The sequence below is a fragment of the Lycium barbarum genome, chromosome 4 (genome assembly GCF_019175385.1).
Source record: "Lycium barbarum isolate Lr01 chromosome 4, ASM1917538v2, whole genome shotgun sequence".
In the NCBI taxonomy this organism is placed as follows: domain Eukaryota; kingdom Viridiplantae; phylum Streptophyta; class Magnoliopsida; order Solanales; family Solanaceae; genus Lycium; species Lycium barbarum.
Window position 1 is genome coordinate 7,739,122 of NC_083340.1, and position 24,820 is coordinate 7,763,941.

The 24,820-nt window shown below is 39.2% G+C and overlaps 1 pseudogene; it reads left to right on the top strand.

The window, feature by feature from the left end:
* Positions 1 to 8,990: 8,990 nt before the first annotated feature.
* LOC132635061 (serine--tRNA ligase, chloroplastic/mitochondrial-like) lies at positions 8,991 to 23,522 on the top strand (annotated as a pseudogene).
* The last annotated feature ends 1,298 nt before the right edge of the window (positions 23,523 to 24,820 follow it).

Sequence of the window (24,820 nt, forward strand, 5' to 3'; positions counted from 1 at the left end):
TCAGCCGCAATCACGACAGAACTATCAATGTTCGCGTGATCATGTATACCTTCATCAACGAGGCTTTCAATATCAACCGGATCAAACACAGTCTAGCTTACGACAGTCAGAGCACGCAAGACTCCGCACTTTTACTCCTCTTGAAGAGTCATTAACCAGCATATTTCAGAGAATGAAAGCCAAGGGACTCCTGAAGCCAAAGAAAGGATGGATCCCTAAAAGCCTACCGCCAGATTTTGATTGGTCCAAGAGTTGTGCTTACCACTCTAATATTCCAGGTCATGACACAGAAAATTGCATGGCACTTAAGCATAAGATCCAGAACATGATTGAAAAGGATAAGATAAGCGTGCAACAAAATAAATTGTGCGGCAATGATGGCCCTCCAGTTGCAAATGCAATTATTGTTAAGGGTGATCCATCGAAACTGGCACCAAGGCATTTGAAAAGAAAGCGTGCAACAAGTCAAGCAGACTGATAGGGACATCATCTCGCCACTCGAGAATATCATTCTCCACATGCCCATCTTTAGGAGTAGCTGCTATCTTGTAATCTTTTCTAGACTTTTATAATGAACTACGGTCGACCTGATTCCTGTTAGTAGCAGGATATGTAGGCGCCCATGTTGGGTCCGGTCTCAATAAATAAAATTCTAATTTTCCCCCCATAGTTGAACTGGAGAAATTTTGCAGACGGCTTATCCCAAGCCATATTCACATAATCAGATTTCCGCAATGGCATAGCAACGAGAAGCATAGATTCAAAGCCAAAGCTTCAATGTTCAACGCAAGGCAACCACTTCCTTTTATACTAACAAATTTTCTTTGAGTAACGCAGAACCGATTTTTAGCTACTCCTCAACGATTATGCACGGCATACGAATCTTAGCGCCAAGAAAACATCACGAAAGTCATGAAGCAAAGGATGATTCAAGGATGATTCAAAACCAACACAAATTTCGAAACTCATAATTTTCTTTGAGCGCAGGAATTTTATTCATGGAAACATTTTAGCAAGGCGAAATATCACCAAGGCTTCCAGTTGCGGAAGCCGAAGTATGCTTACAGCTTTGCAGGGACTGCGCATCGAGCGGTTTGAATCTTCCTATAACACGCACAAATATTATTGCTTTCAAATGCTCTGCGCATGCACTACTATTTTAAATACCACGCACTGCATATGCATTATTGCTTTAAATTCCCCGCACTGCATGCACCGCTATTTTAAATACCACGCACTGCATATGCACTATTGCTTTAAATTCCCCGCACTGCATGCACTACTATTTTAAATACCACGCACTGCATATGCACTATTGCTTTAAATTTCCCGCACTGCACATGCACTACTGCTTTCAAATATCCCGCACTACAAAATCACCGCACCTGCATTGCATTATTACTTTCAAATGCCCTGCAAAGGCACAACATCATTGTTCGCAAACCCACAGCATTTGGGTTCGTCCACCCTAAAATAGCATATTGGGTTCTTCCACCCTAAAATAGGATGCTTGGGTTCGTCCACCCTAAAATAGGACATATTGGGTTCTTCCACCCTAAAATAGGATGCTTGGGTTCGTCCACCCTAAAATAGGACATATTGGGTTCGTCCACCCTAAAATAGGACATATTGGGTTCTTCCACCCTAAAATAGGATACTTGGGTTCGTCCACCCTAAAATAGGATGCTTGGGTTCGTCCACCCTAAAATAGGATACTTGGGTTCTTCCACCCTAAAATAGGATATTGGGTTCTTCCACCCTAAAATAGGATGCTTGGGTTCGTCCACCCTAAAATAGGATACTTGGGTTCTTCCACCCTAAAATAGGATATTGGGTTCTTCCACCCTAAAATAGGATGCTTGGGTTCGTCCACCCTAAAATAGGACATATTGGGTTCTTCCACCCTAAAATAGGATACTTGGGTTCTTCCACCCTAAAATAGGATGCTTGGGTTCTTCCACCCTAAAATAGGATGCTTGGGTTCGTCCACCCTAAAATAGGACATATTGGGTTCGTCCACCCTAAAATAGGACATATTGGGTTCTTCCACCCTAAAATAGGATACTTGGGTTCGTCCACCCTAAAATAGGATGCTTGGGTTCGTCCACCCTAAAATAGGACATATTGGGTTCTTCCACCCTAAAATAGGATACTTGGGTTTTTCCACCCTAAAATAGGATGCTTGGGTTCTTCCACCCTAAAATAGGATGCTTGGGTTCGTCCACCCTAAAATAGGACATATTGGGTTCGTCCACCCTAAAATAGGACATATTGGGTTCTTCCACCCTAAAATAGGATACTTGGGTTCGTCCACCCTAAAATAGGATGCTTGGGTTCGTCCACCCTAAAATAGGACATATTGGGTTCTTCCACCCTAAAATAGGATACTTGGGTTCTTCCACCCTAAAATAGGATGCTTGGGTTCGTCCACCCTAAAATAGGACATATTGGGTTCGTCCACCCTAAAATAGGACATATTGGGTTCTTCCACCCTAAAATAGGATACTTGGGTTCGTCCACCCTAAAATAGGATGCTTGGGTTCGTCCACCCTAAAATAGGATACTTGAGTTCTTCCACCCTAAAATAGGATGCTTGGGTTCTTCCACCCTAAAATAGGATATTGGGTTCGTCCACCCTAAAATAGGACATATTGGGTTTCGTCCACCCTAAAACAGGATACACGGGTTCTTCCACCCTAAAATAGGACATTTTAGGACATTTAGGGCTCGTCCTCCTTTAATAGGACAGTTTAGGCTAGTCCGCCTTTTATATGTTGCGTGGGCTGTGCACCACCCTTTGAAATTCCTGCATAAGGCTGAACGCCGCCTTTCATATGTTGCATGGGCTGCGCACCGCCCTTTGAAATTTCTGCATAAGGCTGAGCACCGCCTTTCATATGTTGCATGGGCTGCACACCGCCCTTTGAAATCGCTGCATAAGGCTGAGCACCGCCTTTTATATGTTGCATGGGCTGCGCACCGCCCTTTGAAATTTCTGCATAAGGCTGAGCACCGCCTTTCATATGTTGCATGGGCTGCGCACCGCCCTTTGAAATTTCTGTATAAGGCTGAGCACCGCCTTTCATATGTTGCATGGGCTGCGCACCGCCCTTTGAAATTTCTTCATAAGGCTGAGCACCGCCTTTCATATGTTGCATAGGCTGCGCACCGCCCTTTAAAACCGCTGCATAAGGCTGAGCACCGCCTTTTATATGTTGCATGGGCTGTGCACCGCCTTTTATATGTTGCATGGGCTGTGCACCGCCCTTTTGAAATCTCTGCATAAGGCTGAGCACCGCCTTTTATATGTTGCATGGGCTGTGCACCGCCCCTTTGAAATTTCTGCATAAGGCTGAGCGCCGCTTTTTTATATGTTGCATGGGCTGAGCACCGCCCTCTTAATGTTGTTGCAAAAGATTGAGCACTGCCTTCTATTTGTTGCATAGGCTGAGCACCGCCCTCTTGATGCTTTTACATAAGGACCGAGCACCGTCTTCTATCTCAATTTTGAACTACGCTCGACCTGATTCCCTTAGTGGGATACGTAGGCGGCCTATATGGGCTCGGTCTCGTCATTTTGAAAGCTCAACATCCTCCTGTGCTAGAAACTGGGACAAATTTTTAAGGGCATCATCGCAAGCGACATCGAGAAACATGAAAGAGTATATGGCCAACAGAGTCATCAGAAAAAAAAAAGACTTGGGAAAAGGACGCTCGCTTTGTTTCACAGTGTGTCACAGTCCCAGTTAGACAAGACTCAGAAATGGGCGGAGTTTACAAGTCCAGACGAAGTTGGAAGCAAGAAGCGTCGAGAGCCAGATCTGCAAAGTCAACGCGAATCAAAGCACTGCATATGCACTATCGCTTTCAAATGCCCTGCGAAGGCACTGCATCATTGCTCGCATTGCACCGCACCCGCATTGTTTTATTATTTTCAAATGCTCTGCGTATGCTCGCAGATGCATTGCACCGCACTCGCATTGCTTCATTATTTTTCAAATGCCCCTGCGTATGCTCGCAGATGCATTGCACCGCACCCGCATTGCTTTATATTTTTCAAATGCCCCTGCGTATGCTCGCAGCCGCATTGCACCGCACTTGCATCGCTTTATTTCAATATTTATTTTTACTGACTATTTTTATCTAGTTTAAAGTTTCGCAGGAGCTTTAGTGTAACGTGGAACTATTTCTTCGGCAGCGAACTGGGGCAATACGTCGGGAAGGATAGGCAGACTTCCCGACAAGGGTCAAAGATCTACCTCGAACACTCGGCTCCAATTCCAAATATCCCGTTCGCGTTCCAGCACACTCAATTTTCAGAGTTCTATCACAATACCCAGTGTCATCGTAATTCAACACTGGGACAATATTTTGCAAAGATTCGCACCAATCGCGATTTGCCAGTCATAGGTATTGTAGTCATCCCAGAACTACACACGGCCTGATTCTCGTGCAGCCCGAGATATGTAGGCGATTCAGAGACCAGAGTTCGGCCGTAATTTTCTTTACCCTTAGTCCTCCATAATCCTTTAGCCGGGACAAAATAAGCTACTAAGTCAACGTCTTTGCCCGACAACTCTTTTCATCATTATCGGGCAAAGAGGGACAAGTTGTTGACACCCAATTTTGTCCCACCTTTTCTCCAAAATACCTATTTTTCACTTCTAATATTTTGGCAACTTTAAAAAATAATTATTTGCATTTTTACTATAATTAGCTTTTATTAATACCGGCATTTCATTATCCTGTCATTATCTTTTACTACCGTCATTACTACCATTATTATTATTACTATTATTATTATTATTATTATTATTATTATTATTATTATTTTGTTACTATTTTTTATTATTACTAGTATTATCATAATTATCATTTCAGCATTTTTTACTCTCTTACGCACACGCATCGCATTCATCTTCGCATAATTAAATAACAGCATTTACTTAATGCTGAATTTCAAATATTATTGCACTGCTATTACAACGGCATATAATTTATTATCCGAGTATTAATAATTGCACATTTTATATTAAGTAATTTAAATTGGTCTTTTATTTAAATGTAGTAGCCCAATCAACTCATAAATATTTTGGAACAGCCCAAACCAGCCCATACCCGGTCCAATTTCGACCCGCCCCATCGTTTAAAGGAACCCTTTTAGGGTTCCTTGTTCATTTTTTTCCACAAAAAACGCCGCCCCCTCCCCTGTTCTCTCTCTTTCCCTCTTCTCTCCTCGTTACCGCACCTTCCCCCCCCACTTCCTTTCTCCCTCATCGTTCCCTCCACGCCACTGCCATCCTCCACCTTCGCCTGTCCCCCCACGCCACTGTCACCCCCACTTCGTCTTGTCCCCCTGCTCCTCTCTCTTCTTCACACAAGAAACCCTAGCTCGCAACTATAAATACCAGTCCTTGCATCCATTTTGGAGGGGATTGTTTTTGAGATTCAGGAAAATTACCCCAAGAACAGCAAGTTTTCCAGCCGCAAAAACCCTCCCTGAAAAGCAGTTCTTCAGCTTTGAATACTCCTGAAAATATCAGTCCCTAATCGCACGAATTTCCCTTTTGAATACTAGTTTTAATTTTCTAGATATCGACTCAAGCATTAAATTCTTTTCTGTTTTGCCCCCTTATTATTCGTTTTGAATCCGAGCATCGCCAGCCCGGACTTGATAGTCTTCGAGGTAGATCGGAGACTCGAAGCCTCACTTCGCTGCGCCCGAAGAAGGTAATCCCCCTTCCTTTTATTGTTTGCATTTTGTTCGGTTTCTGTAGTTATATGCAGTTGATGATGTATTGTATCGGCATATTTTTATGATTAAATGCGTTTTGTGTTGTTGTTTGGTTCAGCCACTATGTGGTAAAGGTTAGATTAATTTCAGTTTTCGTTTACACATATCATTCAAGTTCCAGTCCTGTGTTACCTTATCAAAAAAAAAAAATTAGCTTGATTGAGTTTTATGGGTTCAAATGCTAGTTTCTTTCCCACCCCCCTTGAAATGAAAAAGATTAGTTTTCCTTTTAATTTATTAGTATGAACATTCAAAGACAATTGTTTGGTTCTGTTTTAGTCCCATTTGAATCAAGTTCGAAGCTTTCGAATGCTTGTCCTCAAGTTCGAAGTTGTACTAGCATATAAGTTATTCAAGCCATCGTGTTATGGTGGTTCCTCATTCCTGTGAAATTGCCATTATTTGCCAGTATTTTAATTCCTCTAAGTTAAAGTCTACCTGGGCTGCTGTTTATTTTTAACTTGTTGTTCATCTTGATTATTGAAACTGTTAGTCTGAAACTGTTTTAGAAAGCTCAGAGATACATAGATTGCTTGATTGTGTTTTGCTTGGTAAATTAATTTTATCTACTCCTTAAAGTCAGTAGGGTATCAACTGGGTCTAGAAACTGGTTCAAATATTCCAAGAGGATTAGTTTATAAACGTTAGGGCGATCTTGAATAAACTCTTAAATTTAGAAGTTATTACTTGTAGAACTCATTGGCAGATTTGTAGAAATCCTTAAAGCTGTGTTCTTCTTAGTTTAGTTTGATTGGTTCTTATCCTCAACCTTTGTGTCTAACCTCAAATGTGCTAGAATTAGGATCTTAAATGATAAATAAGATCCAAAAGAAAAATTGTTTATGCCTACATCATGGCCATATCTGTTAATTCTCGTAATCAAAGAATAGTGTGTGTACTCTTAGTTGCTATGTGGAAAGAGGTTTTGAATTCCAAAAAATATTCAAAATGAAGAACGTATGTTTTAATTATTATATATTCTTTGCAAAACATAACTTTATGTGAAGATCATTTGCTAATTGTTATTTCTCTCATTTTTTTCTACATGTACACATCGGAGCAAACGGAGTCTTAATTCGGGACTTTATCAAAACAAAGTCTCAAGATGAGACTCGGCACATCCCTCCATATAGTCATCTCGTGTCGCGATTCTTAAATCACCTCGGGCAGGCGAAACTCGTCAGAGATCTCCTGCAACATTTTATTCTTTTTTTCTTATCATTCATTTCCTCTCATCCATCTTTATGATTGCTAATTTGTCTGTGTTTTGGATTGTGTGTGGTTTAAAATTAGGTGCAGAATCTATGATTAATGTAGGATTAGAAAGGGGTAGATTTTACTGTTTAGGATCACCGCTCTGAACATTAAGTACTTATTTTCACCATATAGAGTGCATTATTCATATAATAACACTTTAAACTTTGTTAGTTATAAGTTATCTTTTTTTTTTTTTTCTCAAAGCTATTTTCTTAAATTTTAAACCTTAATTAATTAACCTAAGTTCGGCCGGATAACCGTATAATTGGCTCTTATGGTTATCTCTCAATCTAATTCTCAAACAAAATGATAACACCTATCTGTAGACAAAATGGCAATGTTGACAAAGAGAAAATGAAAAGACACATCAAAGATCATGGACGAAGTCATCAAAATGGCATCAATATTTATGAATGGCAAAGCTGAGTGTTTGTTCCACGGGGTTGATATCCGCACTTCTCCACCACAGATGACCGTACAATCTCAGGGGTTGTCAGAGGGGCGGGGATAAGAGTGGGGGTGCTGGGAGTAGGGTACGTGTCAGGATGGGGAAGGGGAGGAGGTGGGGTGGGAGGGAGACAATTCATTAAATGTCATGCACTCATGGGGACTTGTTTTCTCTACTTTTATCATGAAAGTTGTTTTCTTGGTTTTAAGAAATTTATTTTCTGAAAAAATATATTTTATCCAACCAACCAAACATGAAAAATTGATTCGAAAGTGTTTTACTCCGCACTTAATACACACTATGGTATGATACATATACCACTTACTTAAAGTATATGATGTTTTTCTTTTCGAATCTTGGGCAGGAATTGAACTTGGACGGATTCATAATGCATGAAGTTAACTTTCAGGATATTAACAAAGCATTTGACTTACTTCAAGCAAGGAAATCGCTGCGTTGTATCACTTGGATGGACAGCTGATCCTGTTTTTTGATTTAAAAAAAAAATCTTTACTGCAATGTAAAATAATGTATGCATGGGATATTCGACGGTCCAACTACTAAATATTGGTACAAAATGATATATATAAAATTCCTTTCCTGATTTATGAAGATTCAATGCTTGAATGATAGTCATTTGGTTTCTAATGCGATGTCAATATCATGGATAACAATGGCATTCAATAAAATAAGGCGCTGAAGATGTATAGTAGCCAAATTCTAGTATTTGTTTCCTATTTTTATGGAACATAATACTAGTTTAACTTCAGTTGTTAAGGCAATCATAACTAATTATGCTAATGCAACGCGATAGACCCAGTTCTAAACAGTAAACAGAGCCTAATCAAGAAGAAATTGCACGGTTTTCCTTCAAATTGACTGCTCTTTTACTTCAAATGGGTTGGTTTTTAATTTTGCCTTTTTAAAATTGAACTTATGCCTAGCGGGACATGAGTTCTTTAATGATGTGGGGCATAACTATACATAACTTGTGTGATATTATGATACGAAAATATAAAGTTATTTGCATTGAGGACAAAAATTGAAGACTAAGCATAAAATGGGACAAAAGTGCAAATGATTAGCCAAATTTGCTGGATTGTCTTTCGCTGAGGTGGTCTTTAATTTTTAACGGCAGATGAGATGACCAAACTGAACATGCTACCAAAAACCTAATTACTCTGCTACTCTATTTACTCTTTGTCTAAGCTTGGTCCAGCTGGCCAAAGTCGCAGCCTCAAATGTTCCTTCTTTGAGCCCATTTGGATTGGCTTATAAGTTGCTGAAAACAGCTTATAAGTTATTTTTAGTTTTTTTGAGTGTTTGACTGACCAGCTTATAAGTTATTTTATGCTTAAAATAAGCTTAAAAAAATAATTAGACCCGTTTGATTTAGTCTAAAGCAATTTATAAGCTGAAAATAACTTATAAGCTGCTTTTTTAAGCTCATCCAAACAGGCTTTTTATCTGAGCTAAATTAATATTTCCAATTTTTCATCTTGATTTTGTTTGTGCCCTGCAATTAACCAATATTTTTTGAGTACATGACAAACACATTCGGATTACGGGTTATTTAAAAAAAGGAAAAAGAAGAAGGGGAAAGCTTAGCCTTACCACGACATCGAGGAGGAAAGCAGAAAGTGGAGTGTGGCTATGGTACTGCCCGGAACCACTTTTCATTCCCTCAAACTTGCTGCTATCCCTTACTTCTCCAAAACCCTAAGCTACCATCCAAGGCCTCTCTTCCCTCTTCTCCTTAGATCCCTTTCTGCCACCGCTGCCGCCACCCACGATAATAAAGGTATTTATATTCACCTAAAACTTTTTTTTTTTTTTTTTTTTTGCATAATACATAATTAGACACCTTAACTCGGCTATAACAGGTAAGTAAACGCTCCAACTTTGAGAATTTACATCTAGACACCTCAACGCGTCCCATTGTGTATAGTGAGGAGAAGTAGCCCAGTTTAAGAGTTATGAATTAGTATTTTTTTTTTAAAATTTTTTTTTTTGTTTTGTTGAAAGACTAAAGTTTGTGGTGGTGAATATAGCGGTGAAGCCTCAATGGAAAGCAGCAATAGATTTCAAGTGGATAAGAGATAATAAGGAGTCAGTTGCGGTTAATATTAAGAATAGGAACTCCATTGCTAATCTGGAGCTTGTTCTTGAGCTCTATGACCAGTTGCTCAATGTTCAGAAGGTCAATTATCTATCTCTTTTTGGCAATAGTCTAAACCTTTCAGTGTTTTATGTTTATCTTCAAAGTTCGTAATTTCAGTTGTGCTGTTAGTTCAATTTGTTAACTTGAAAATGTAACTTAAGTAGATATTTTAGCCAAAGGATTCTGAGCATTAGCTACTGCATCATTGTATAGTCTTCGCAAGCATTTAACACGTTACACATAACAACAACAACCCAGTGAAATCCCACAACGTGGGGTCTGGAGAGGGTAGAGTGTTCGCAAATCTTACTCCTACCAAGGTAGGACGGCTGTTTCCGAAAGACCCTCGCTCAATAGAAAGCATAAAAAGAGGTCAGATAAGGCCAAGAAATTCAAAGCGATATGGAAATGAAAATAACGAAAGCGACTAACACATTACACATACTGTAATGGAATTAAGGGAAAATGTTATTCAGAAGAAGACCTGTTTGTGACTCTTTAATGTGGATATCGAGTGTCATGATATTAGTTTGAAATTCCTTCACGAGGAGTATGAGGATTTCTCTTACGTTTCTCTTCCGTTTTCTTGTGGGTGAAACTGGGACAGTTCCAGCATCCCTCCTACCAACTGTATATCTTGCATTTTAATGAAGTTCTGCATCAACTTTTCTTACTTTTGGCAAAATTGATCACAAATGTAGGTTAAGGTGGGTTTTAATTGGTTAATGGAGGTGAATTGCTGCATAATTCCTGTAAATTGCATTTATATTCCTGATATGGTCCTGCTCTCTAAAGAGATTCCTTCCTTCTGTCATCTTGCCGTCGCTTTTGCATCATACTATAATTGATGCATGACAAAAAGAGCAGGATTTCTGCACATTACCGTTGTATTGAAAAGGCTTTTAGTGCTTTGTGTTGCATTCTTAGAGCTTTGATTCATTTAAAGAAGTAAGAAATTCACATACTTGAATGATTTTGATAGAACTGGTTATTCTCAATTTTAGCTAATTGTTACTCACAGATAACAGGAGGTTGAAAAGTGACGAGCGGAGAGAAATGCAGTTGCAAACAAGATGAAAGGAAAACTAGAACCCTCAGAGCGCCAGAAGCTCATAGAAGAAGGTTCGTCTCTTATTATATGTCCACCTTGAAGCTTTTGGTGGCTAGGTTATTCATTGTGTGAATTGTATTTTTCGTCAGGAAAGAATCTGAAGGAAGAACTTGTTACTTTGGAAGAAGACCTGCTCAAACTTACAGATGAGCTGCAGCAAGAAGCACAATCCATACCTAATATGACACATCCAGATGTTCCATTAGGAGGGGAAGATTCTTCAACAGTCAGGAAAATGGTACGTCTAGTCTGATATACACAGATGTGCAGACCACATTGCTTTGATCCTGCTCAAGCCTTATTTACATTCCTCGTATTTCAGGTTGGTAAGCCTGCTGAGTTTAGCTTTGCTGTTAAGGACCATGTTCAGCTGGGAAAAGAGCTAGATTTATTCGATTTTGATGCTGCAGCTGAGGTATTCTTTCTCACCGGAGGTATTAGTTTTGTAACCTAGTACTAACTTAGCAACTAGAGTATATTATCAATACAATCCATTTTGTTTTGAAAAAAAATCAGTCTTTTCCTCTTTATATGACCCTTTGCATACAGGACCATGTTCTTCCAAAATATCTTTATTCGAGTTTTCAAACCTAGTGTTATATTCATTGGCTTTCATAAAGTCTATGCCAAGCTGGTTGTACATCTAGTCTTCCACTACTTCGTTTCTTGGCAGAGTTCTTGCATCCAAAGATCGAAGGACACGATTAAGTTTGTATACCAAATAGGAAGATTGACCTGCTATCACTTCTTACTTTCAGCAGATGGATCGGTTACAGGAAATCTTGGTTTAGTTTATATTCATGGTTAAGTTAAATTTGCTTTTCAGGTCAGTGGGTCCAAATTCTATTACTTGAAGAATGAAGCAGTTATGTTAGAGATGGGTCTTGTAAACTGGGCAGTTTCAGAGGCCATGAAAAGAGGTTTTACACCTCTGACAACCCCTGAGATTGTACGGTCATCTGTGGTGGAAAAGTGCGGATTTCAACCCCGTGGAACAAACACTCAGGTTGGCCTTTCATTAATGTTGATGCCATTTTGATGACTTCGTCCATGATCTGAGATGTGTCTTTTTCATCTTCTATGAGACATAACCATAAGAACAATTAATAGTTATCTTGTTTTTTTAACAGTATAGCATCTTCTTTCTTCTGAACTGATTTTTGATGGTAATGTTGATTCTTTTGACTACACCATATTTAACTAAACCTTCCAGATTATTCAAACAATATGAGTTTATTTGACGCTAAACTGACAACAACTACAACCCCCACCCCCAAAAGGAAAAAAAAAAAAACACGCACACAACCAAAAGAAAAAAGAAGACAACAATTTAATACCTAGTCTTGAGATACCAAGGTAACCCTGGTTTCTCACAGAAAGTGAAGAGTTGAATGACCTTACGCAAAAATTGTAATTTGAAGCTAGAGAAACCCCCTCCCAAAACAAACATAGCTTGGGTTTTTAGTTTCACGTGTAGATATCGATTAAAAAACAAACTCTTTACTTGAATCATATTTTTCGTACTAATGAATCTTATTCTGAACCTCTTACTTGCAGCATGTTATCTTTGGTATAAAAATTTAATTATGTATGTTTTGCTTTCTTTGTCCTTCTTGGTTATGTTTGTCATTGTTTTAGGTAGGCTTTGTGATTTTTTCACATTTTCTTTTTGGGTGGGGGAAGGAGAAGCAGAAGCTATAGCATTCACTGAAATGAATTGATTAAATTAGTTTATCTGATCAGTGATATTTTACAAAACCAACTGGCAGGTGTACTCCATTGAAAATAGTGATCAGTGCTTGATTGGCACCGCTGAGATTCCAGTAGGTGGTATACATATGGACTCCATTTTGTCCGAGTCTTCATTACCATTAAAATATGTGGCTTTCTCCCATTGCTTCCGGACTGAGGCTGGTGCTGCAGGAGCTGCAACTAGGTTACTCGCGACATCTAATCTTTCCTTTTTTTGTCTTCCTTTCAAAAACATCTTTTTTTTTTTGTTGATATATGATGGCATATGCTGTGTATAAAGAGTAAAAACATATCCACGTTTTGTAACTTTCATACCTAAACATGGGCACTATTTCCAGGAACTACAATATTCCCTATTAAATCCCTCTAGAGGGCCAAGTGGCATGGAGAGTAACTTCACTCTCTTTGTGGTGTGTGGGAGCTAAAATTAGGCCAAAAGTTCGGTGCAGGTCTCCCTTAAAAGTTCCATTAGTTGAGTCATTTCTTGATGGTCTATTACCTCTAGTTCTGGAACATTGGTTGGTGAGTTGGGTGGAGTGGGTGACTGGATGTTGGGGAGAGCTAGGGGCCGAGGGACTGCGGGTTGTAGCCATGGGACATACTGATCCTGGAGATGGTGTTGGTTGTAAAAAGGAAGATCTAGGAACTGGAGAGTGGACATGGGACTCTGGGGATGGACAATAGTCCCTTGAGAGAGTGATGGGTGTTGGAATTGCATCATCGGATAGTATGGCCTCGCTTGAGTGACTGTCCAATTTTGTTGTCCATAGTGAGCCATTCCTATCGACATCCCCTCGGTCACTATTTGTGCTAGGTGAGCTAGATTTTCTAGGAGAATTAGCACATCCTGATGTCTATTTGTAGGGTGAACGTCAGAGCATAGTTCGCTAAGCCTAGCTCCAACCACGACTGTGGCTGGAGGTAGTTGGGTGGGCGAGGGGACGAGTAAACTAGGGGATAGTGGCTAGATGGAAGGTGGTTCCTCTCCATCATGAATGATGGTGGTTGCAGAGGGGGCCTCCGAGATTGGCGATATCTCCTGAAGGTGCTGCGGCGAGTCGGGGATTGGTAAGGAAGACGAGGCATGACTTAGTGAGGGATTGTAACTATGATTATGCAGAGAAAGACGATGGGGAGTGATGGGATGTACGGTTGAATTTATAGGAGAGTTGAAGGGTCGGTCTGAAGGGCTGAGTGGCTGGTCTATGTTACTAGCTTGTGGTACGTGGTTGTGTGGAGAAGTAGGTTCTGAGGAGTCTTTGCATGCATGAACTGAATGAGGAGTCGACTCTGCATGTTTTTGGAACTGGTGAGAATATTGATCATTAGTTTCAGCGTCAGATGAGGGTAATTGACTGGTAGAAGGAATTGCAGTATGGGGCTGCTGCAGAATATTTTTGTCCCGGGTAGTGTGCAGGGGTACAGCAGGTGGTTTTGTTTTAATATTGAGTTGAGGGTGGAGGATTGGTGAGTCTTCTGTAATGTCATTTAACTGATTAAATATATTCGGAGAATAGTCATTTATAGGAAGAGGCGAGGATACAGCTTTTTTGGTATTGAGGGTACTGCTGGTATTTCCTTCATTAGGGTTTGATGTCACGACCCAACCCCGTATGCCGTGACTAGTGCCCGAATTGGGCACCCAAACATACTTATCCAAATCGAATCACATACAAATAGCATATACTGGCACAATTGTCACACGCTACCTTAAATTATATCAAACGGTCTCAAACGCATCTCAACACAACCATAGACATATATATATATATATATATATATATATATATATATATATATATATATATATATATATATATATATATATATCAAAAGCCGACAAGGCTATCAAGTGGCTCAACGGCCCCAAAACATATACGAATGCACGCCGACAAGGCTGTCATAGCGAATAGGATCATACAAACACATCTGAACAAAAGTAGGCACACACACCCACAAATACGTCTACAGACCTCTAAACAGACCAACCGAAACATATAGTCATCACATACAAATCATTCATAAATCAACATAGTCAAACATAGAAATTGGATTACCTGAAGGTACTGGGAATAGGTGAGGATACTTTTTCTTCATCTGTTCCTCAGCCTCCCAGGTCATCTCTCCACGGTTATTATTCCGCCACAGCACTTTAACAGAAGCCACATCTTTATTCCGCAACTTTCTTACCTGACGATCCAATATGGCAATAGGCTGCTCTTCATAAGATAGCTCCTCGGTGACCTGTATATCTCCTGTAGGAAAGATTCTGGAAGGGTCACCAATACATTTACGAAGCATAGAAACATGGAATACCGGGTGTACCGCTCCCAAATCAGCTGGCAGATCCAATTCATAGGCCACCTTGCCTATTGTACGAATAATCTGATACGGCCCAATATATCTCGGACTGAGCTTTCCTTTCTTGCTGAATCTCATAACCCCTTTCATAGGTGACACTTTCAGGAACACCCAATCGCCAATCTGGAACTCTAACGGTCGACGTCGTTTATCAGCATAAGATTTCTGTCGACTCTGGGCCGCTAATAGTCGCTCTCGAATCAGTTTCACTTTATCGACTGCCTGTTGGATCAAACCAACCGATCGGAGATCTGCATTTCCTGCCATACAAAGCCTCATATGGTGCCATCTGAATACTGAAGTGGTAGCTGTTATTATAAGCAAATTCAACAAGCGGCAAATGATCGTCCCAGCTACCTCTGAAATCAATAACACAGGCCCGCAACATATGCGTCTGAATAGTGCGCTCGGCCTGTCCGTCGGACTGAGGATGAAATGCTGTACTCAGACTCACCTGGGTCCCCAATCCCTCCTGAAATGATCTCCAGAAATTTGCTGTAAACTGGGCACCTCTGTCGGAAATGACAGACACTGGAACTCCGTGCAGTCTCACAATCTCCTTAATATATAACCTGGCATAATCTTCAACTGTGTAGGTAGTCCGAACTGGAAGAAAATAGGCTGATTTTGTCAGCCGATCAACGATAACCCAAATGGAGTCGTACCTCCGTGGAGTGCGAGGCAAGCCTACAATGAAATCCATATTAATTATCTCCCACTTTCACGTTGGTATCTCCATCTCCTGCAATAACCCACCGGGTTTCTGATGCTCAATCTTCACCTGCTAACAATTAGGGCACTGGGCAACAAACTCTGCTATGTCCTTTTTCATGCCATCCCACCAATACAGACATCTAAGATCATGATATATCTTCGTCGACCCTGGATGAACAAAATATCTGGCATAATGTGCCTCGCCCATAACCTGTCGCCGCAGTCCCGCAACGTCAGGTACACATAATCTGCCCCTGAATAATAATACTCGATCGGATGAAATCTCAAACAGGGTCTCCTCTTTTTCACGGGCTGTGTCTCTGTACTGCATCAGAACAGGATCCTCATACTGACGCCGCTTAATCTCACTAAGAATAGAGGACTCGGCCCCTCCTCGAACAGAAATCCCAGCATCTCCAGAATCGGCTAAGCGGACTCCAAGACTAGCCAACTGATGGATATCGCGAACCATTTCTTTCTTTCCTGAAGGCGTCGACCGTTAGAGTTCCAGAGTCGACAGAAATCTTATGCTGATAAACGACGTCGACCGTTAGAGTTCCAGATTGGCGATTGGGTGTTCCTGAAAGTGTCACCTATGAAAGGGGTTATGAGATTCAACAAGAAAGGAAAGCTCAGTCCGAGATATATTGGGCCGTATCAGATTATTCGTACAATAGGCAAGGTGGCCTATGAATTGGATCTGCCAGCTGATTTGGGAGCGGTACACCCGGTATTCCATGTTTCTATGCTTCGTAAATGTATTGGTGACCCTTCCAGAATCTTTCCTACAGGAGATATACAGGTCACCGAGGAGCTATCTTATGAAGAGCAGCCTATTGCCATATTGGATCGTCAGGTAAGAAAGTTGCGGAATAAAGATGTGGCTTCTGTTAAAGTGCTGTGGCGGAATAATAACCGTGGAGAGATGACCTGGGAGGCTGAGGAACAGATGAAGAAAAAGTATCCTCACCTATTCCCAGTACCTTCAGGTAATCCAATTTCTATGTTTGACTATGTTGATTTATGAATGATTTGTATGTGATGACTATAAAAGCAACTCCCCCGAATTTGAGTAAGGTCCGTAGCATTAATCCAACATTCGAGGACGAATGTTCTTAAGGGGGGAAGGATGTTATGTCCCGTATTTTTTATACATTGGGACAACCCGGATCAACTATGATAATTTAAGGCCAAGACTATTCCGGCATTTGAAGTCGGGACTTTTGCCCATTTGATTTTTATTTTGAGACATAAGTTATCTATGAAATTGTTGGTATTGAACACTTAGGAAAAATTGGGAGTTAAAAAAAAAATCTTGCAAAATGGCCCTTTGGCCGTGTGATCCATTAAATGGTCCCACACATTTGTGTGGCCAATTTTAATTGGTCCAACACATTGTGTGGGCCAAAGACAATAAGAGATATTTTGGGGACTTAAAAAGATGACCTTAAGTCATCTTCTCACCATTCTATACTTAGCAAAATAAAACAAAAGTGGAAGAACTTCAACAAGAGGCTCTCGGCTAGGAACAAGGAAAAACCAACTCCATTTCAAGCCTTCCAAAAATTTATTCTTTGGTACAAACCCACTTTATTGAGGTCCCTAAGTAGCGTGGAAGAGTTGTTTGGGTCATCCAACCATTCGTGGTGTCGATTGCAAACCCTAACCAAAGTGTAGAATTGGAGAAGAAAGGTAAGTTTTACTCTTGTTTATGTGTTGTGAACGTTTAATTCATGTTGTAGTATGTTAATATGGATGAAAATTATGAAATGTAGTATGTTGGAAGTTGGGTCGTGTATGGTGTGTGAAGTTGTGCAAATGGGTGTTGTGACTAAGTGATGAATTAACTCTATTTAGTATGTTGATTGTTGTAGGGTGAACAAATGAAGGAGAACTAGCGATGTATGTATATAGGGGGGTATGTAGCCGTGTATATAGCCTCCAATGTGTGGCAAAGAATGAGTTAATATTGCTTAGCGTTTTAATTGTCGTCGTTATGAATTCTAGTTTTGAAATGAACATTTAATGACTTAAGGAAGATGTTGAGAATGTGTGGGCTGATTTGAGGCTCATGGTGCGTTTGATGTAATTCGTATAATTGTGAAAATGACATTGTTATATTGTGGATTGTTGATACAAAACATGAATTGAAATTGAGGAATGTGAAAAGAGGGTTGTTCTCGGCCTAGGGACTGTTTTCGGCCAACTTGGAGAAAAATTATGTGAATTGTTTAGAATGGCCTTGAATATTGTTGGTAAGGATTCGGGTTGATAATTGAATGTATGAGCTATATTGTCGCTTGAATGTAAGCCGTCGAAACGAATATTTGGAAAGTTGTTGAATGGTGTAAAAGAGAGTTACTATTGTTATTTTGCCTTTCGAATTGATTATCGATGTTGCTAGATTGGTTATTGTTGTTGTTGATTTTGAGCGAGTTAAATTCTCGGGTTGGCCTATTTACAAGGGAAATGCTGCCGAATTTTCTGTAGAATTTAGAGTTAGTTTGGAATAAATAATTGCTTAAATGCCCATGGTTAATATTGGATATTCGTTGGCATATTTGTAGACCTTGGGGAGCCCGAGGCGTAGATTGGGATTAACTTTATATTGGAGTGCGTACGAGGTATGTAAAGCCCAGCCCTTCTTTCTTTTGGCATGCCTTAGTTTTCAATAGGCTAGATTATAAGCCTTGAGGAAAATTCTAAGATTCGAAAATCCGAGCATGTTAGGATCCTTATATATTCCTTGGCACTCTTATGTATGATTTGATGAAATATGAACCATTATGTTTTTGAAATAATCGCTTTCCGAACCTTGCATAGAAAGGTTTCACTTTAAAGAATTTTTGAATGTCATATCTTTTGCATCAAGGCTCGGATTGCTCCAATATTTTTATAGGAGTTTGCATGATGTATAATGAGCATGTTTTCCATAGGCGGGCCCGGCTCGGGTCAATACCCTTCCGCGGGTCTCGCGACTTTCCTTTATGTAATTCGGAGAATTTTTGAAAGAATTTGGTATGACTATTATTTCGCTTTCCAAGTATGATCATTTTATCTATGTTTGAGTTAATGATAATGATTTTATGCATATGACTACTCACGACTCTACTCGTGCATTCTGTTACATCTTTCGCCGAGTTCCGGGCCGGTTCTGTTGTCGTGCGCACTTTGATATACTCCGGAGTTATGCTGTGTTTATGATTCATCGAGCCACTCGCTAGAGGGCTATGTTCCACTTACATTTGGTGATGTGGTGTTATGCTCCGTTTGATATAATTTAAGGCAGCGTGTGACAATTGTGCCAGTATATGCTATTTGTATGTGATTCGATTTGGATAAGTATGTTCGGGTGCCCAATTCGGGCACTAGTCACGGCCTACGGGGTTGGGTCGTGACATCAACATCATGCAAACTCCTATAAAAATATTGGAGCAATCCGAGCCTTGATGCAAAAGATATGGCATTCAAAAATTTCAAATTTTTTTTAAAGTGAAACCTTTCTATGCAAGGTTCGGAAAGCGATTATTTCAAAAACATAATGGTTCATATTTCATCAAATCATACATAAGAGTGCCAAGGAATATATAAGGATCCTAACATGCTCGGATTTTCGAATCTTAGAATTTTCCTCAAGGCTTATAATCTAGCCTATTGAAAACTAAGGCATGCCAAAAGAAAGAAGGGCTGGGCTTTACATACCTCGTACGCACTCCAATATAAAGTTAATCCCAATCTACGCCTCGGGCTCCCCAAGGTCTACAAATATGCCAACGAATATTCAATATTAACCATGGGCATTTAAGCAATTATTTATTCCAAACTAACTCTAAATTCTATAGAAAATTCGACAGCATTTCCCTTGTAAATAGGCTAACCCGAGAATTTAACTCGCTCAAAATCAATAACCAATCTAGCAACATCGATAATCAATTCGAAAGGCAAAATAACAATAGTAACTCTCTTTTACACTATTCAACAACTTTCCAAATATTAGTTTCGACGGCTTACATTCAAGCGACAATATAGCTCATACATTCAATTATCAACCCGAATCCTTACCAACAATATTCAAGGCCATTCTAAACAATTCACATAATTTTTCTCCAAGTTGGCCGAAAACAGTCCCTAGGCCGAGAACAGCCCTCTTTTCACATTCCTCAATTTCAATTCATGTTTTGTATCAACAATCCTCAATATAACAATGTCATTTTCACAATTATACGAATTACATCAAACGCACCATGAGCCTCAAATCAGCCCACACATTCTCAACATCTTCCTTAAGTCATATAAATGTTCATTTCAAAACTAGAATTCATAACGACGACAATTAAAACGCTAAGCGATATTAACTCATTCTTTGCCACACATTGGAGGCTATATACACGGCTACATACCCCTATATACATACATCGCTAGTTCTCCTTCATTTGTTCACCCTACAACAATCAACATACTAAATAGAGTTAATTCATCACTTAGTCACAACACCCATTTACACAACTTCACACACCATACACGACCCAACATACTACATTTCATAATTTTCATCCCTATTAACATACTACAACATGAATTAAATGTTCACAACACATAAAGAAGAGTAAAACTTACCTTTCTTCTCCAATTCTACACTTTGGTTAGGGTTTGCAATCGACACCATGAATGGTTGGATGTACCAAAGAATAAATTTTTGGAAGGCTTGAAATGGGGTTGGTTTTTCCTTGTTCGTAGCCGAGAGCCTCTTGTTGAGGTTCTTCCACTTTTGTTTTATTTTGCAAAGTATAAAATGGTGAGAAGATGACTTAAGGTCATCTTTTTAAGTCCCCAAAATCTCTTATTGTCTTTGGCCCACACAATGTGTTGGACCAATTAAAATTGGCCACACAAATGTGTGGGACCATTTAATGGATCACACGGCCAAAGGGCCATTTTGCAAGATTTGTTTTTTTAACTCCCAATTTTATGAATTGTGATCTCAATTTTTCCTAAGTGTTCAATACCAACAATTTCATATATAACTTATGTCTCAAAATAAAATCAAATGGACAAAAGTCCCGACTTCAAATCCCGGAATAGTCTTGGCCTTAAATTATCATAGTTGATCCGGATTGTCCCACTGTATAAAAAATACGGGATATAACATTTGAAGACATTCCTATTTTTTTCGGAACTTGTGTATCAGGCGTCTTGGAAATGTTGCTAGCCGCCATATTAGTGGGAGAAAGATTTTGAGGGTTTACCGAAAACTTACCTTGGGTGACGTCCTTGTTTTGTAGCTGGTCCTTTTTGGGAAACTTCCTGTGTTCCACTCAGCTTGACTGGTGTCATTTTGAAGGTTAGGATCATGACAGGGAGTAAGTTGGGTATTAATGGGTGTATTAGAATGGTGGGAATATGAACAAGATTGTGTAGTGTATCCGAGTCTCCCACATGATGTACAAAGGATATTAATGCCCTCGTAATTAATATTCTGTCTGTGTGACCCAATATAGATATGGGTTTTAACTGGTGTCTCCAAGGGAACTTCAATGCAAATCCGTGCATAACGTCCTCTTGTAGCGGATGATGTGCACGTATCGACTTTGAGTAGCGTTCCAATCTTGGTACCAATTCTACGAAGTATATCCAAATCATAAAATTCCGTAGGCAATTCCGGTAGTCGTATCCATATAGCAGAATAAGTTAGTTGGGCTTGCGATGCAATGAATTTCGGCTCCCAACGTCGAACTGAGATAAAGTGATTAAAAATGAACCATGGCCCTTCATGTAAGGCCTTGTGCAGATTTTCTTCGTAGCAAAATTTGATTAAGAAAAAATCTGCCCCTAAATCGATAAGAGAAATATTTTAAGTAGGTTTCCATATTGCTAATAATTTCGATCTAAGGAGTTGATGCCCAACATTTTTTCCAAAAACTTTAATGCTGATTGATTGCTTCCATGGGGAATAGAGCCTTTCCTTATCGCTAGCAGACAAGGGGTAAAATCCTCCGACGGTGCTGGAAACATTGATTCATCGGAGAAATCAAATGTATGTGGGGGTGTGTGGTTGAAGGTGGGGTCAGATGAAAGATGGGTATTGGATAGTAGTTTATGTAAAAAAGTAAAGCTGCTTTTGGTGGAATCCTCTTCATCCATTTGCATTTGATGCATGTCTGATGATTCAGCTGCTGAGGTGCCGTGACTACGTGGTTGCGTGTTCATAGTATTTGGTGTAAAGTGCTGAGATTTTCAGATCTATAGAAGCAGGTGAAGATCTGGGTGTGTTATTAAAGTTAGTGAGAGAAAAGGAGGTAGAGAGAAGTGACAGCATTCTCGATGCCTCAGTGTACCTAAAATAAAACCCGTAGATGTATTGGTTCATACTAACTAACAGATTGCTATTACACCAGACATCAAAAAACTTTATTTTAAAAAAAACCTATTTTTTCCCATCCATTCAACCAATCCGACCTTAGAATTTTTTTTGGGATATGAAGTCAGTTTTCTTTTGTTTAGTTTAATTTAAGAGGTAATGAATAGAAAAATGGAAGATAAGGGGCAATAGAAACACCCAATACTTTAAGTATGTAAGTTGCAAATAGTGCCAAGTTTTTCTTTTTCTTTTTTTAGGGGTGATCTTATTTTGAAGAAAATACCATGTGTCATGCCACGTGTATGACGCGGGAATTACACGCATTAAGTTAGTTTTGTTTAGGGATTTTGAACTTTTGAATAGGAAACATTCAGAGGTAATAACACCCATTTCCCCCCCACAGTTCAATTATGAAAGTTACAAAACATGAATAGTTCAGGTTTTTTTTTAAATGTAATATCTCATATATAAACTATTCCATGAGCCCACTAATGTATTATTTACTTTAATATCCGCGGGGTGCATATATTTTGTTATTGCATCAAGTAATTAATGTCTGATTTGGCGACAGGGGACTTTATCGAGTTCACCAGTTCAGCAAGGTGGAAATGTTCATACTATGCCGACCAGATGAAAGTGATTCATACCATAAAGAACTCATTGAGATTGAAGAAGAGCTCTTCTCATCACTCGGATTTCATTTCAAGTGAGCAACTTAATTTCATATCTACGAGTAACAAGTTATGCATGTTTAGTTGTTCATTTTTGTGCACCCAAACATACACTTGCCTTTCTTTCTCCAATTCCTATAAGCAAATCATACTATGTGCAGGACATTGGACATGGCAACCGAGGATCTAGGTGCACCAGCATATCGTAAATTTGATGTGGAGGCCTGGATGCCAGGATTGGGCCGTTACGGTGAGGTAGGAAATGACACCAATTCTATTCTTTTTTTCTTTTCTTTCACATGTACAATGGAACTGGACTGTCCATAATTTCTGCAACTGTTGAATTGTTGAGCGGTTGAACTAAGCTAGAACAACTGAATCACTTGTTCTGCCTTAACTTGATTCTTTATATTCTTTTAACAATATCCTAATCTGCTATGTTCTTTGATCAACAGATATCAAGTGCATCAAATTGCACAGATTATCAAAGTCGTCGGCTGGGAATAAGGTATCGCGCCGAATCATCATCATCAACGAGTCCTAAAAAGGGCAAAAATGCAGCTCCAACACAGTTCGTTCACACACTAAATGCTACAGCATGTGCTGTTCCGCGAATGATAGTATGCTTGCTTGAGAATTTCCAGCAAGAAGATGGCTCAGTTATTATACCAGAGCCATTGAGACCATTCATGGGCGGGCTTCAGATTATTAAACCAAAACATCTACAGAACTGAAACAGGATGCACATTTGATATTAGATACTGTATCTGCATCATAATTTTTTTTTTTCATCATCTTCTGGGGAAGTTCACTTTTGTTCAGTTCGGCAGCAGATTGAACAGACGTTTATAATGAGTTCGGTTAAGTTTATAATAAAGTTGAATATTTATTGTCATTGCAAATAGCAGATTTGCTGATTGCTTTGAGTCTATTGACTCTACTATGTGCAGCTATCTAGGTTGTACCTTGTATAGATGGTAATTGTAACCTAAAAATAATAGTTAGCTCAGTTCTACTGTTGCTTTAGACCATGGAATTTAATAGCACATCTTTGGTAATTGGGTGGGAACATAATGTACTGTACACTACAGAGGAAAAAAGCCATACTTTGCGTGGATGTAAATATTGAGTGCAAGTTATGAAGCATCAGTCTGATCTTTATTTTCACTCTTTTAAATAACCAAGAACATACTTATTTTAAGCTTTGAAATTCGGTGGATAATGGTATACCTTGATTTAAAATGATTTGAACCTGTCATGTGCGTCTATTACACATCTTGCACTGTATTACTCTTGCCACTGAACCAAAACCCGATGCAATATAATCACGGCTATATTCAATACTTTTTCTGACTATCCATCTCGTCTTTTCCATTGGAGGGACAACAGAGTGGACTGTCAAAGTTAATCTCTTCTTTTCATATTGCTGTTTAAGGCCTTGAAAAGAAAAGAAAATAATTGAAATATGCTGTCGATTGAAGCATGAGTGATCTTGAAAGACAATCCTGTTGGCGCCGTAGTATCCACGTCTCTTGAATTAAATGAAACAAGAAAATTGTAATAACGTTGAAGGATCTTGATTTAGAGACTACAAGTCTACAACAGTACTTGGTGATGTTGAAATGTAAAACCTTTCTAAAATACAAAGTATAAAAGAAAACTAGGACTTGATCTAGAGCACTTGCTGATGTTGAAATGTTGATAGTCTCCTAAAGAAAACTATGTAATACTTTCTGCAATACATTATTATACTCTGAGTTGGTTTCTCTGAGTTGAACTCTTTGGATATGGTTTCTGCTGCATCAGTGAGAGCTTTGTGGTGCAAAAATAAAGCGAAATCATGTCGGCAAAAATTAAAGACCAGCGATTTGATGGACAAAAATTAAAGACCACCTCAAGAGAGAGCATTCGGGTGAATTGCCCACAAAACAAACTTACTTAAATGACTACCTTATTGTAGTTTCCTACCATTTATAGCTATCCTTTTAAATATTACCATTTGTAGCTACATTTTAGCAAAATAGTATATGTTTTCGTGTGTATTTGTTGCCAACAAATACATGAGAACATGGTAAAAAAAAAATTAAAAAAATAGGATCCTTGATTTTAGCCTTTAACGGTGGAGCTATTAAATTAGATATTAATATATTTTTTTGATGTATTTTAGTGATTTCTTTTTTTACTTTGATGTAT